Here is a 16599-nt window from a genome sequence, read left to right on the forward strand (position 1 = left end):
CTGCTACCTTTCCTATCCTCTACCATCCCCCCTCCCTCCCCTCCCATCTTCTCTCTCTACCCCATCCACTGTAATTCATATCTCTCCTTGTTTATTTTCCCATTCCCCTCACAACCTCTTATATGTAATTTTGTATAACAATGAGGGTCTCCCTCCATTACCATGCAATTTCCCTTTTCTCTCCCTTTCCATCCCACCTCATGTATCTGTTTAATGTTAATCTTTTTTTCCTGCTCTTCCTCCCTGCTCTGTTCTTAGTTGCTCTCATTATATCAAAGAAGACATTTGGTATTTGTTTTTTAGGGATTGGCTAGCTTCACTAAGCATAATCTGCTCTAGTGCCATCCATTTCCCTGCAAATTCTATGATTTTGTCATTTTTTAGTGCTGCGTAATACTCCATGGTGTATAAATGCCACATTTTTTTTATCCATTCATCTATTGAAGGGCATCTGGGTTGGTTCCACAGTCTAGCAATTGTGAATTGTGCTGCTATGAACATCGATGTAGCAGTATCCCTGTAGTATGCTCTTTTAAGGTCTTCAGGGAAAAGTCCAAGAAGGGCAATAGCTGGGTCAAATGGTGGTTCCATTCCCAGCTTTCCCAGGAATCTCCATACTGCTTTCCAGATTGGCCGCACCAGTTTGCAGTCCCACCAGCAATGTACAAGAGTACCCTTTTCCCCACATCCTCTCCAGCACTTGTTGTTTGACTTCATAATGGCTGCCAATCTTACTGGAGTGAGATGGTATCTTAGGGTGGTTTTGATTTGCATTTCTCTGACTGCTAGAGATGGTGAGCATTTTTTCATGTACTTGTTGATTGATTGTATGTCCTCCTCTGAGAAGTGTCTGTTCAGGTCTTTGGCCCATTTGTTGATTGGGTTATTTGTTTTCTTATTGTTTAATTTTTTGAGTTCTTTGTATACTCTGGATATTAGGGCTCTATCTGAAGTGTGAGGAGTAAAAATTTGTTCCCATGATGTAGGCTCCCTGTTTACCTCTTTTATTGTTTCTCTTGCTGAGAGAAAACTTTTCAGTTTAAGTAAGTCCCTTTTATTGTTTCTCTTGCTGAGAGAAAACTTTTCAGTTTAAGTAAGTCCCATTTGTTGATTTTTGTTATCAACTTTTGTGCTATGGGTGTCCTATTAAGGAATTTGGAGCCTGACCCTACAATATGTAGATCGGAGCCAACTTTTTCTTCTATCAGACACAGAGTCTCTGATTTGATATCAAGCTCCTTGATCCACTTTGAGTTAACTTTTGTGCATGGCGAGAGGAGGGGATTCAGTTTCATTTTGTTGCATATGGATTTCCAGTTTTCCCAGCACCATTTGTTGAAGATGCTATCCTCCCTCCATTGCATGCTTTTAGTTCCTTTTGGGCAATTCTAGTGTAGCCACTAGGTGGCGAAATTGCCTGACTTTGGCTCAATCCCTATCTGTCCCTGGGGCCTGGAAGGAGGGGAAGTAGTAGAATCATTTCACAGTTTGAGTTGTTATTTCTTTCCTCTGTCTCATCTTTTGTTGTGAATGGCAAAGAAATGAATTTTTGAGGTAAACCACATGTCTGGCGAGTCCACTCTGGAAATTGAGGTGACAGACACTGCACTTTGTCTTTGGGCCCAGTCCTGTGAGGAGTCTTGCCTGGGTCTTGAGGAGGCGGAGCACTGTTCTGTATTGTACTGTGCTATCTGCTTTTCCACCCTATCTATTTAGTCTGGTTAAGCAGACCCGAAAATGAGGTCTAACCTCAGCTCGCAGAGGAGGAAACTGAGGACCAGCAAGCCATTACCAGCTTGGTGACAGGAGCAGGAATAGAATCAATGTTTATCAGGATCCCAAGTCAGGCCTCCCAGGCATGCTGAGGTCCCAAAGGAAATGTCACCTGTGCTTTCCTGTGTGGAGGTAGATGGTGGGGACCTCGCATGAGTCTGGCCTGTTTATTACTTAGTGAAGGCAGAGGGTGAGTAGGCAGTAACTAAACCTCATCTATGGTTACTGCAGGGAAGAGTTAGATTTTAAGGTGGAAATCCAATGCAATGAAAATCATTCTCATGAACACTTTAGGGGGCTGCCATACTGGAGAGCAACATTCTATCTCTCAGCAAGTTTTCCTCCTTCTTTGGAACACACTGTCTCTCCCCCACCCCCTGCCCTCATGAGATAGTTGGCTGGTGTCCAGGGGACATGCTGTGTGTAAAATGTGTCCTATGTATTGAAACATGAGCCTCCCTTCCCGGCTGTGAGTGCTAGAGACAGTTGGTGTGATTTGTGAGCAGGTTTTGTGCATCTTTTCCCAATTCTGTGTTCAGGGTCATGATGTTGGTAGTTTGAAATCAGCCATCGTTGGGGTATGAGTCCCACAGTAATTGGAAGACACCAGAAATCAGGTTTTGTTTTTGTTTTTGTTTTTCCCCCTCCAGAAAAGCCAGCTGCCAAATGGTTACCTGCACATCAGTACCCAGTGGGCAGCAGGAGCTCACACCTGAGAGACAGGAGGGGGCAGGGATGGACCTAGGTGCCCTGTGGTTTATAACTCTTACCTCATACTTATTTGGGGGCCTCATTAGGATTATTTCACAGTTTGAGTTGTTATTTCTTTCCTCTGTCTCACTTTTGTTTAGAGGAGGAGAAATATTTTCAGAGACAGGATCTCAGAAAAATCAGTAGTTAGGAAACCACAGGCCCTGAGTGGACAATTATGTGGAGCCTTTCAGTAAGGGCCTGTGTGGGGAGAAACAAGAATGAGAAGGGCACAGGGGGACCTCAGCTAGAGAGCAGACAGGCAATGTGACGCAAGGGGGCAAAATTGTGTCATATGCAGTCCAAGGGAGAAACAAAGAATGTTCACAAGCTTCTGCCCCTTTCAATGCTTTATTCACTCAAATCACTCAATACAATTCACTCTATAGGTTCTTAATCAAGAAAATGACAGTCATTAATGCTAGGCACTGCAATAGGCATGATCCATTCACAGCAAACAATTCTAGATTAATTAATTCACAGCAAACAATTCTAGATTAATTCTATGCACTGCAGAACACTTAATCATGACAGGCTAATGTCAGACATTCCCTCTGCATGCTGAGTTCAAAAGTCTCAGACCTTAGGCTTTATATGCAGCAGATGTACATCCACTCAGATTGCGGTGAACCAGGTCCGGAACCGAGACAGGCTTTTCCTGGGTTGGAATGGATGACCTGTTGAGGAGAGGGTCATAGGGAGGAGTTGTGGCTCTCACCAGGGTCCAGACAAGGTGGTAGAGTTTGAGAGCAGTGAGGATAATGCAGAGGATTAGGAAACAATGACAAGTGATGGGATGTCAGGTCCTCATCAGGTTCTCCAGTCCAAGTGCATCCTTGTTTCAACTGGCTAAATCCCTGCTCATCAGCTCTATTATTTATAATATATATTTATAAAATTTTGGGGCTTTTGACCCTCTTGAAATCCTTATCAGCTACCACTGGTTTTCTCAGTTACATCATTTACCCTGGGGTCAGAAACATCTGGTCTGGTGATCTCCACCCTCATCTCCTGCCTTTCCCTCTTATCTTTCCAGGACAGCCTGCCAGAGCTTCACTCTGTTTACCAGGGTGACAGGAAGTAACTTGTTTGAGGCCACACTGGAGGGCTCTGTGGGTGTGTCTGCATGATAAAAAAAGTTTTGAAACAATTATCTGATTACCTAGAAGAAATGGATTAATTCTGGTAACATACAAACTACTGAGGTTGAATCACAAACAGATAGAAAAATCTGAATAGATCAATAATGAATAAGGAGCATAAATCAATAAAAAATGTCTCCCATCAAAAATTTAAAAAAAGCTCAGGACCAGATGATTTCACTGGTAAGACTATGAATATTAGTGAAGAAATGACACCATCTATCTCAAACTCTCAAAGAGTGAAGAAGGGGGAACACTTCCCAACTCAGTTCCCAAGGCAAGGATTCCACTAATACCAAGGCCAGGCAAAGACATAGCAAAAACAGAAAATTGTAAGTCAGTATCTCTGTTAATCATATAATACTGACATAGACAGTAAGAATGGGAGACAGGCTGAGAAGAAAACAGAATTGGGTGAGAGATCTCATAAAATTCACAGGAAAACCAGCGGCTATGTATCCACGGTGGAGTGACCCAATGTCAGAACCCTTTTAACATGGCTTCTGAAGGGGACAGAGGAACAAGGAGGGGGCAGCAGGTGGCCAAGAGGCATCTCAGCTGGGGGAGCAATGGGCAACTGGATGAGGGGCTAATGGGAGGTCCTCACAATAGTTCCCCATCTGGTTTGACTGTAAGACGATATTAGTAGTTAATAGAGGAGAGAAAAAGCTGTGCCATACAGTCATTCTCAGGAGAAAGGGAGGACTGATTCATATTAGAGGAAGTCGACTCCAGAGTAGACAATGACCAGGGAAAGTGGGATCAGGAAGGTTGGAGGAAACTTGTGAAGGTTGAGGTCAACCAGCTGGTCCCACTGCAACCTCGCCCACACACAGCACAGCAGTGCCAGATCCCACTGCTAATAATGGATTGTGCCTTCAGGTGGGAGAAGAGTTCACCTTCCTCCCCAAGTGCCATGGTACACAGGAAGGAACCCGGCACAGGCAGTAGAGGGTGAGGAGGGGCAGTGGGCAGCATGAAAGCATCCAGGGGCACATCCTGGGCTGGGGCCAGGGAGAGGGTGAGGTGAGGGTCAGTTCCACAAAATGGGGGAGAGCTGAGAACAAGCCATGGCTTAGGAGCTCTGCTTCCTTGACCTCACCACTAAGTGCCAGGAACAGCTGATGCTGGATTCACTCTGCCTTTCCACCAGGATTTTTGGACAATGAAAATCACTGCATCTGAGGTGCTGAGTGATGGATCTGATTGATCAGGTGTTTGATCAACTGCCCTGGGGTCAGCAGAGGAAGGAGCCCAGGGCAAAGCCAGGGTCTGGATGGGACTATTGACTGAGACTGGGAACAGCAGTCGGTGAGAGCCTAGTGACAAGTGCAGCCCTGGCACGTGGGTGTGGGCCCAGTGGAGACTCTGGTAGAGTGGAGCGCAGGGGCTGATGCCCAGCAGGGGCAGTGGGTGGAGAGGCAGGGCTTGGCACTGGCAGTTGACCATGATCATGGAAGCCAGGGGCACTAGGGCCTTAAGGTGAGGATTGAAATGAGATGATCAGGGGCCTGTGGCAATACCAGATCTGAAATTATGCTACAGAGCTGTAGCAACACAAAGAGCATGGCATTGGCATCAACACTGACACCAAGACCAATGGAACACCACAGAGGACACAGAGTCAAATCCATCTGCCTAGGGCTGTCTGACATTTGACAAGGTGCCAAAAGTATATCTTGGAGAAAAGACAGCCTTTTTAACAGATGGTGCTGGGAAAATTGGATAGCTTTCTGTAAAAAATGAAACTAGACTCCTGTCCTTATCCTGCACAAAACTCAAACTGAAATGGCTCAAAGTCTTAGGAATGAGACTTTGAGCCATTTAGGACTGCTGGAAGGAAACATGGAGTTGACATTCCATCATAAAATCACTGGCTCCAGCTTCCCTAACAAGTCCCCAAGGCACCAGATATAAAACCAGGAGTCAATAACTGGGGGGCCATACAAATAAAAAGTTTCTGCACAGCTAATGAAACAAGAGAATAAAGACAGACTACAGAATGGGAGAAAATTTTGGCCAGCTGTTCCTCTGATAGGGGACTAGTACCCAGGATATAAAAAGAACTAAAAAGTCTTGACACACACAAACATACACACACAAACACACATACCCATACACACACTCATACAATGCAATCAACTAATGGGCAAAAGAACCAAACAGAAACTTCTCAATCGAATAAATGCAAACGGCTTGCAAATTATATAAAAAAATGCTCAACATCTTTGGCAATCAGGAAAATGCAAATCAAAATTACACTAAGATTTCCTCTATCTCCAGTCACAATGTTGTAAGAATATGAACAATAATAAATGCTGGTGAGGATTTGGAGAAAAAGGTTCACTTGTACATTTTTGGTGGGACTACAAACTAGTACAATCACTCTGGAAAGCAGTATGGAGGCTCCTCAAAAAACTAGCAATGGAACCATCATGTGACCCAGCTATCCCACTCCTTGGTAGATCTTCCAAGAGATCTAAATTCAGCATACTATAGCGATACAGCCACCTCAGTGTTTCTATCAGCACAGTTCACAACAGCTAAATGTTGTAATCAACCTAGATGCCTGTCATTAGATGAGTGGATTAAGAAATTGTGGTGTATACATATGCTGGAATTCTAATCAGCCATAAAAAAGAATGAAATGATGGCATTTTGCTGGTAAATGGATGGAAATGGAGAACATCATGTTAAGTGAAATAAGCCAACTCAGAAACTCAAAGGTCAAATGTGTTCTCTCATATGAGGAAGATAGACTAAAACCAAGGGAAGAGGGAGAGAAGAATAGGGTAACACAAAGAGCCAATCGAATATGAATTAATAGATGAGCAAAAGGAAGTCGAGTAGGGCAGAGGAAGGAGAGTGGGAGAGGGGAGAGAGGATGGGGGAGAAGGGAGGGTCATGAACTGAAATCAATCTCCATGCATGTGTGAATTTGTTGGGATCAACTCAACTACAATGTATAACTCTAAAGCTCTAATAAAAAAGAAAAAGAAAAAAATGTCAAGGCCTCTATGGACATCTTGTTCTCCAGGCTTTTGTTTTTCTTGTATATATATATATATATATATATATATATATATATATATATATATAAAACTAGCGATTGAATCCAGGGGCACTCTACTGCTGAAGTGCATCCCAACCCACTTTTTTATGGTTGGCCTTGAACTTACTAACCTCCTACCTCAGCTGCCTGAGTAGCTGGGATTACATGTGGTGGTCACCATGATCAGCCCTAGCTTTACAGAAGAGGGCTGATAACTGCTCTGGTGGCTTCAGAACTGAGAGGGGGTGATGTGAGGTGGCGCAAGCAGCTTTGGAGTTTTCTTTTAGAAGTCAGGTCATATTGAAGTCTGGTTGGTGAAGAATAGGTTGTAAAATCATCTGGGTAAGGGTGCTTCTAAGACAGAGAAACAAAAATCATGAGTACTGAACAAACATTGCAGTGTCTGGAACATGTCAATGAATATCATAAGGATGACAGAAGTCAATATTTTCTCACCCAGAGGTGTGAGGGCTGAGAAGTTTTCCCCATAATAAGGCCAGAGTGAACCAGAACTTTATTTGGGAATGTAAATCTTTAACATCTTCAGAGTTATCAGGAATATAAACAAAACATTTATCTTTTAATGTTATAGATGTTCATGTCCATGAACTGTAGTTAAGTTACTTCATGTCATCTGATCTTGTAAAATCTTTCTACTGGTATGACCTCTGTGTCTACTAGAGATCCCTTTATTTCGGTTATTTAGGGCTATATAATCATGTTAGCAAATATTTATCCTACCTGTGTAGGAGGTTAGGAAGATCTGTAGGCCTTAAACTGACTAAAACTTCTGACTCGGCCATTTCACTTGAGAGTTATTAGGCATTCCTTCTAAGAATCTCTTTTTGTAGGTTCCAGTCTACTTATTTTTTCTTTTTTTTTTTGGGGGGGGGGGGACTAACATAAGTGTATATCTTAAGTAAGTTACACTTAACTATTACTATTTATCTTTTAAATGCCCAGGAATGGCTGTGTTTTGGTTTTAACTATTTTTGGTAGATGTTGAAAATGAAGCAGGTCAAACTGTTGTTTCTATATATTGTTAAGACTAAGCTGAGCTTCCATGGAGTCACTCTTGGGGCAACTTGAGAGTACATGACATATGGATCCACACACATATGGACAGACAACACAACACACAATGTGCACACATATAAAAGTAAAGGCCTTGTAGCTTTTCACAGATGAATCTCCATTGCAATGTGGCAGATGTTTAAAAACTTCATAATTGAATAAAAATAGGATTGATCAGGGAAAAATTAAACTAGGTGCATAGGACCAAAATGATGAGCTCAAAAAATGTGAAATTTAAGAAAAAACAAGGGTTCTAGAAAAAACGACATGGCTGGTAACCATTTTAGTCAAGTACCATACAATTTACTTTTGGGTTTAGTCTAATATGAGTTCAGGTAAAAGAAGCTTTTATCTTTTTTGTGGGGTGGGCAGGTCTCAGTCTCCAACTGAGCTTGCAGGCTTCTGCCATTTGCATTTCAGTGTAAGTCCTGCCTGAGGTCTACAAGGAGCTGGGAAAAACTGCTGGTTTGAGCAAAAACCTCATGCCTAAGACACTTGTTTTAACCATTTTAGTTGGTAATCAGATAGGTTTAGATGAAAATTATCACACCGTAGTTCTTATAGTGTTTAAGAACAAAGCGATGTTAAGTTTTCTTAATGAGATAAGCCACTGACTATTGAGCTGGTCCATTTCCTTGTGTGACCATACCTAGGGTTTTTCCTTCTCTCTCAAGTGACAAACTGGTTAAATTTTGCTCCAAAACCTGTTCATTATTCAAGGGGAATAAGCCTTTTGGTAACACACTGTTCAGATATTTCTAAGAGGTCTAAAGTAAGAGGTGAGAACAGAAAAGCTGGTGCTTGTATTCAAGGGGAAACTGACCTCTTGGTTCCCTACAGAGAAGGAGGAGAAGCATACCAGGGGCATTTGAGGCTATAAGTTCTGAAATATCTCAATATAAAAATACACTGAGTACATCTGAGCACAGGAAAAGTAATGGGAGATTTTAAACTGGCTTGTGAAGGTTAACTATGTGAACAGAGAGAACCTGGATGTTTTTCTTACTAAATACCTCATGTCTTTTAGTCCTACAATGGGAATTGCTAGAGTTTCTGGTTGGGCAAAGGAAGGGGAACACTCAGGGGGGACTGGATGTTGGGGGTAAGAGAGAATCCTCCTGAGAGTCCTGCTGAGCTCACACATTAGAGGCAGCATATTGTGCATCCAACTTAGTTTTTGACTGTTAAGACTCCTTATTAATTATGTTATCTCTGACAGATCAACTTCCAACTGCAAGATTGTACAATACTTCAGAAAACCATTTGAAAAAACAAACTGTTACAGTAAAACACCATCTTTTTTAGACACATTTACAACTATTGGTGATCCATTCAGCCAAGATCATTCCCAAAAAAACAACCTATAAGACCAACACATATTGCCCATGTCTTAAAGGGCCAGAAAGAGATACAAAGCAAAAACACAATGACAGAGAGGATCTCCAAAGTATGCCTGACAGAGAGAAAATTTTTAAACACAGAGACCAGATAGGGGGAAAGTCTCCCCAAGTTCCTAACTCCCATTTAACCATGACACCTACACCAGTGGCCCCAAGATGTCCCCATGAGGGGACCAGATGCTCTCACAAAAGGGGAACCAGAATTGTAGAATCAATGCCGCGACTTTACTGTATTGTTTCCTTTTTAAAGCCAAATAGAAGTCTTGGTATCTTACAGTGAAACAGAAATAAACTTTCATGACTTTGTGATGAGATGGCTCCCAATCTTAACATGGAATTAGGCTGGTTCATCAGCACTCCTTGTGCCTGATCTTTGTTTTTCTTCTATTTGGCTCTTGGTGGCAAACACACTGTTGTGCAGGCTCCTTTTTTGTTGCTTTTTGTCTTGTGGTGCTGGGGATTGAACCTGGGGCTCTCTGTGTCTTTGGATACTACATCACACCTTAGGGTAGGATGGCTGGCACGTTGAAAATGTGAGACGTGGTGTTCAGAAAAGTCCCTGGCACCTGTCAGCTGGAATATCTATTGACTGACCATTGGGCCCTTAGTTTCCAGCCATTATCCTGCTGCCCTCTGTAGGATCCAATCCCCTAACCCTGCCCCCACCCCACAATCTAAACAGTTCCAGAGGCCTGCAGAACAGAAGAAACAGCTTGTCTTTTCCTGAGCACCAACAAGAGCTCAGAAGCCACGAGGCCTCTCCGTCAAAGCTGGGTGCAAATATTGGTGGTTACCACTCTCCATTACAGTTTGGTGTTTTTTTGACCACAGTTACTCCTGTAGGCAACTGACAGTTGAAGTTCTTGGACTATCAGACAATAAATGCATTATAGAATGGGATAAGTGCAAAGGAAAACCATGAAACTCAGGAGGGCTTAGCTCAGGCTTGCTTGTAAGAGGGAGATTCTGTGCTGGCCACAGGCTGGCATTGGGATCAGGGCTGCCTGGGCAGAGGTGTTCACTCAGTGGGTGTGGGCAGGTGTAGTTACCTGAGACAAGCTGGCTCTGCCTGTAGGAGGGGGCTTACCAACAGATGTCAAAAACCAGATGTCCATCCAGTCTCCCATCATAAGTACATTTATTCTGAAATTTCCTAGAGTGAGTGAGGTTGCCTCTGTGAACTCTGGTGGGCTTTCTAACATTGGCCTGTAACTCTGCCCTCAGAGTAGAGAAGCTCCTCCTCTTGATGGATTCCCCTTTCTTTTGTTTCCTCTGCAGCTGAAGTGGCCGGCAGGAAGCCAGGATGGGACAGTGCTCACAAGTCCCCCACCTCTGCTGGACCACCAGGCTCCTGGGAGTCATTAGCCTTCTCTGTGAGTATCTGGATTTCCTGGAAGGGAGGGAAATTGGGGATGTGGGACAGCTGGGACCCTTCAGTCCTGGGGGGCTGTTGGGCTCTGATACCTTTGGGAAACAAAAAGAGAAAGCCGCACTGTTATAATTCACCAGTGCAGTGTTGGTAGAGCCCAGGATGAACGGAAAAAGCAAAATGGCTTTTTGTGGTGAGGAACTGGGACCCTGGGCTTGGGCAGCCCTGGCTGCATGAGGGACCATAGGCAGGGAGCTGAGGCCACCTGGGCTGCAGCAGCAGGGAGAGGCTGGAGCTGCCTGGGGAGCGGGATGGAGACAGACCAAGACCATGTTCCTGGGGCACAGGGTGAGGAGGCAGCACCCCAGCCTGGGCCCCCAGGGTCCTCAGGGCCTCTGCAGCTCTTCTGTGAGGGCCCCAACCAGAACCCTGGTGTCTGAGTTGGAGGAAGCTCCTCTGGTCTGCGCTCCTTTGCTGAAATGTACCTTGATGCCAGCAACCTCAGATGGAATCTTGCTTATCTCATCACTGTTCCTGGAAAAACCCTGGAAAAACAGGAGGTGCCATCATTTGAGGAAAGATTGAGCAAACTGAGCAGTATCTGGGGCTCCCATGCATGGGATGTCATGGAGGCTAAGGAAACAGTGCACCAGTGTTCTGGGAAGAATGTCCAGTTTCCATGAGGAAGATGCCTGGATCCTCCTCAGCAAGATCCAGGGAACCGAGCAACATGAAGTTCTTATTTTATAAAAGGACAAACAGCAGGGTGGGGCTGGGGCTGGGGCTCAGCAGTAAACCACTTGCCTAGCATGTGTGAGGCACAGGGTTTGATCCTCAGCACCAGATAAAAATAAAATAGAGGTTATTGTGTCCACCTACAACTAAAAAAAAAAAAAAAAGCAAAAACCAAATATTTATTCAACAACCAAAAGGACAAGCTGCCTGTTAAACTGAGGGTGTCTATGTACCACGTGGCTATGGTTACACTGAACATGTGGAAGGAAACAATGGAGGGTAACACAGGTTTCAGGAGTAGGTAAAATTGTGCAGGAAAATATGCCAGGTGAGAGAGGATGGGAGGTTCAACAGAGGGCTGAAAAGTATATTCTGAAAAACAGAAACTTAAAAAAAATACACTGATGGTAACTATGGGCCACATATCACATTTATGACATAATAGAATGTTTGTATGTAGAAGGAAATCAACAGCTAACAAACATAACATGACCTACTGAATTGAATTTTGGTGACAGCTTTAAAAATGTTGACATTAGCTTTTTCTAATTGTACTTATTAGTGGGATTCATTGTAAAATCATGTACATAACATGATTTGTTCCAGATAATTCCCTAGTACTTCCTCTTTTTCTTCTCCCTCCCCCTCTTCCAACTTTCTCTACTGTTCTGGTCTCCTATTTCAATGTATGAATGTATTATAATCATACATTAAAGTGGGGTTCATTGTGGTATATTCATTCATACATGCATATGGCATAGTTTAGTTCATTTTTCTTGTACTATTCTGTTGTGTTCCTTGACCAAACACTCAGGATCACTCCTGTTGAACTGGGCTACATGAAATCACCACACAGAGACAGAGAAATACCTTTTTCTTTGGCTTCTCTGACCTTAGGGGTCCTGGGAGAGAGAGAGAGAGAATGCTGAACACTTTTATTGGGAAGAAGCCATTCAAATGAGGCAAGAGGTCAGGTTTCAGGGGGTGGAGTCTAGCTTCATGATGTCTGCTGTCAGTAGGTTGACCAACATCCATGGAGGCCATGCTCATCTCATGACCTGTGTGGGGATCATGGCAGAGTGAGCAAAAAGATCAGAGCAAGGCCCACCAAAACAGAGGGGCAATGTCAGTTCAGTCCACTTTGTGCGCTTAGTGCCCACAGTTCACACACACACACAGCCCATGGCTGGCTCGCCACATCTCCACACTTTCATCACTCAAGGCTAAGGGGCACTCGGTTCCTATGTGGCAGCTCCCGATATAGTTCCCCTTTCTTAATATTTTTAAAAAGGGCAATTGGGGAATTATATCTTCCAGACACTGGAATCTCGATCCGAAGTCATCATGATCTACTATTGAAACGCAAAAAGGATTAATAGAAAACATATTATCTTAATAACATAATCAACCTGGAAGTTCCAGGTTATTATTATTATTCTGCCAAACACTCATCAGGAGATTCTTTATCTTTTCCAAATTGCATGAGAAACATTGTGTTTGGCCATTGTAACATAAACATTTTTATTTAGCATGGCATTTAAGCCTTTACAAACCATAGAGCAGAGAGCTCATTCACAACATTGATGACAGTCACTTGTAGAGTATTTTAATTTAGTTTCAATTCTTTCATTATCACTTATCTGAGTATGAAGGATCTTGGAAATAATTTAAGCTTGCCTAGGTCTGGTTAATTGACATGCACGTGTTTCAAAGCCTGAACATTAACTACAGCATATTATAGCTCTGAAATATTAGCTGGCAATAACCTGTGATAGAGTAAGATAAGTTGTATTCTTACAGGCTACAGGATATTCATCTTCCTTTTTCTTAATTCTCACATTTAAGGAGTCTATTAGGTCTGTCAGTAATATAAATATTTTGAAGGTAGAAGTCAAACATGAAAACATCCTTTTGGGTGCCATCTCTCTGAGGGTGAGGGTATTATTACCAATAAACCTCCAGGGATTATGGCATCCTTGCACAATCATGGTTGTCAACTCTGGGAGCCAGTCTAAAATATACCCAATATCTCTAGACACCTTATGTTGCACTGCCAAGACATTTGCATAATCTATCCTCTTAGCAAAGGTGTCAATTTCTACTGTAGAATGATTAGGGCAACAATATATTGGTAGATATTTTAATAAATAACTGACCTGTATAGGAAAAATCTATTTTAATAATCTTTCTGACAATTGTCCAGATAGGTCAATATAGTCTTCATCTCTAAGGACCAGCATGATTGGCTGGTTTAAGTTTCTTATATGTGGTCTTTTTCTCAAAAGATACTCCCAGACAGCCTGTTTATCATAGGATCAACATATAGGTCTAACTGACCATTATAGTCAGTACAGTTAATCTAGTTTCATTGATGGACTTTCCAGTCCCCTGCAATGCACGTTAAAAGTGGACCTGAGAAATGGGTCCATAGAAGTTTGTTCATGGCTTTTACTTACCTGACACGCTGGTGGAGCTGCATGGTTGTAAACTCTGCAGTTGGGAGATTTACTTCCTGTGTCAGGTTTTTCAGTCATTTTCATGATGACAAGTTTCAACTCTATCTTTGGAAATCTGATTTAATGTACTGAATCATGTTCAGTAACAGTAAAGCTCTCAATATTACAATTAAGAAAAAATTTTAAAATATTTGGTAAGATCTAATATGTGTCTGTAGGGTCCTGTTTTCCCCATTTTCTTTATTTGAAAGATTGGTATAAATCATAATATAATTAGTTTAAATTATAAGGAGCCCTCAATCTCTTCTTGAGAGGTCATAATATCTCAGAATATTATCCTTTAAGTAGCTGTCCCAATTGTCCTTTTAGAAAATATGATTAAGGTTACTTCCCACTGTGGGGAGTAGTATATAAATCTCACCATATTTTTAGTGGATAATAAGTCCAGTCAGATAATTTATATAATACCAATGAATTTCCAACAAGTTTTGCAACTTCCATTGTTTAAAACCCATGTACAACCTTAATTTGGAGAACATCAGTCCTAACAAAATATTCTCTCAAATCTCACAACAATCCAACAAACAAAAGTTATACGCAAGAATCAGCAGTGTCTTTGAATCATCAGATTTAGTCTCCTATCTTTTGTATTTTCCCTTGTAGTACATGCCACTTTAGAAGTGAGTTTTAATGGCAGATGCCAGTGTTATCATCAGATCTTAAGGCAGTCTGCGTTTGGCACCCAGACCAGGTTGTTTAAGGGTTAAAGGCACTTCTGTGCAGATGTGGTCTGCAAACCTTTCCCAGGAGGCCATGTTGCAGCTGTGGTCTTTAGACCAGCTGATGAAAGCCTCTGCCAGACCTTGAAGTTCCTGTTCAGCACAAAACACTAGCTTCCCTTAAGGACCCTCTTACAATGCTGGCAGGGGGACACAAACACTGTGGTGACCACAATGACCTCATCAAATCCCTGAGGATGCTCTAAAATACAGGCTGTCAGAGCACCCAATTGCGCTGTTTCCCCATGGGATAGCAGGCTGTTTCTCTGGGTACTGTATTAAACAGAGCACTTAAATGTACTGACCACCACTGTACTGACACCCAGCAAGCGCCTGCTGTCCATGCACAGAGAAACCAACAGGGCACCAGGTTTTGCAAGAAGAAAGAACTTCACAGTCGCTCCCCTGACAAGGAGAGAGGAGGCATACTCTGTCTCCCCAGGGAGCAGGAAGGGACTTAAGGCAGGGATGAGAAACAGAAGGCCAGGTGGCCAGAATCCGGAATCTTGGTGGCATGGTCCACACCAGGTGCCCTGGGCCTGGTGGAACCTCTGGGTACTTTGTGAGTGCACTGGTCTCTCTGATCCCATGCTCCCTCCTGCAGCTGTGGCTGCACCCTGGCTTCTTTTTTTTTATTTTTTATTTTTTGTTGTTGGTTGTTCAAGACATTACATAGTTCTTGATATATCATCTTTCACACTTTGCTTCAAGTGGGTTATGAACTCCCATTTTTAGCCCATATACAGATTGCAGAATCACATCAATTACACATCCATTGATTTACATATTGCCATACTAGTGACTGTCGTGTTCTGCTACCTTTCCTATCCTCTACTATCCCCCCTCCCCTCCCCTCCCCTCTTCTCTCTCTACCCGCTCTACTGTCCTTCATTTCTCCCCCTTGTATTATTTTTCCCTTTCCCCTCATTTCCTCTTGTATGTTCTTTTGTATAACCCTGAGGATCTCCTTCCATTTCCATGCAATTTCCCTTTTCTCTCCCTTTCCCCCCCACCTCTCATCTCTGTTTAATGTTAATCTTCTTCTCATGCTCTTCGTCCCTACTCTGTTCTTAGTTACTCTCCTTATATCAAAGAAGACATTTGGCATTTGTTTTTTAGGGATTGGCTAGCTTCACTTAGCATAATCTGCTCTAGTGCCATCCATTTCCCTGCAAATTCTATGATTTTGTCATTTTTTAATGCAGAGTAATACTCCATTGTGTATAAATGCCACATTTTTTTTATCCATTCGTCTATTGAAGGGCATCTAGGTTGGTTCCACAGTCTTGCTATTGTGAATTGTGCTGCTATGAACATCGATGTAGCAGTGTCCCTGTAGCATGCTCTTTTTAGGTCTTTAGGGAATAGACCAAGAAGGGGAATAGCTGGGTCAAATGGTGGCTCCATTCCCAGCTTTCCAAGAAATCTCCATACTGCTTTCCAAATTGGCTGCACCAATCTGCAGTCCCACCAGCAATGTACAAGTGTACCCTTTTCCCCACATCCTCGCCAGCACTTGTTGTTGTTTGACTTCATAATGGCTGCCAATCTTACTGGAGTGAGATGGTATCTTAGGGTGGTTTTGATTTGCATTTCTCTGACAGCTAGAGATGGTGAGCATTTTTTCATGTACTTGTTGATTGATTGTATGTCCTCCTCTGAGAAGTGTCTGTTCAGGTCCTTGGCCCATTTGTTGACTGGGTTGTTTGTTATCTTATTGTCTAATTTTGGAGTTCTTTGTATACTCTGGATATTAGGGCTCTATCTGAAGTGTGAGGAGTAAAGATTTGTTCCCAGGATGTAGGCTCCCTATTTACCTCTCTTATTGTTTCTTTAGCTGAGAAAAAACTTTTTAGTTTGAGTAAGTCCCATTTGTTGATTCTAGTTATTAACTTTTGTGCTATGGGTGTCCTATTGAGGAATTTGGAGCCCGACCCCACCGAATGTAGATCGTAGCCAACTTTTTCTTCTATCAGACGGCGTGTCTCTGATTTGATATCAAGCTCCTTGATCCATTTTGAATTCACTTTTGTGCATGGCGAGAGAAAGGGATTCAGTTTCATTTTGTT

The sequence above is a fragment of the Marmota flaviventris genome, chromosome 10 (genome assembly GCF_047511675.1).
Source record: "Marmota flaviventris isolate mMarFla1 chromosome 10, mMarFla1.hap1, whole genome shotgun sequence".
NCBI lineage: Eukaryota > Metazoa > Chordata > Mammalia > Rodentia > Sciuridae > Marmota > Marmota flaviventris.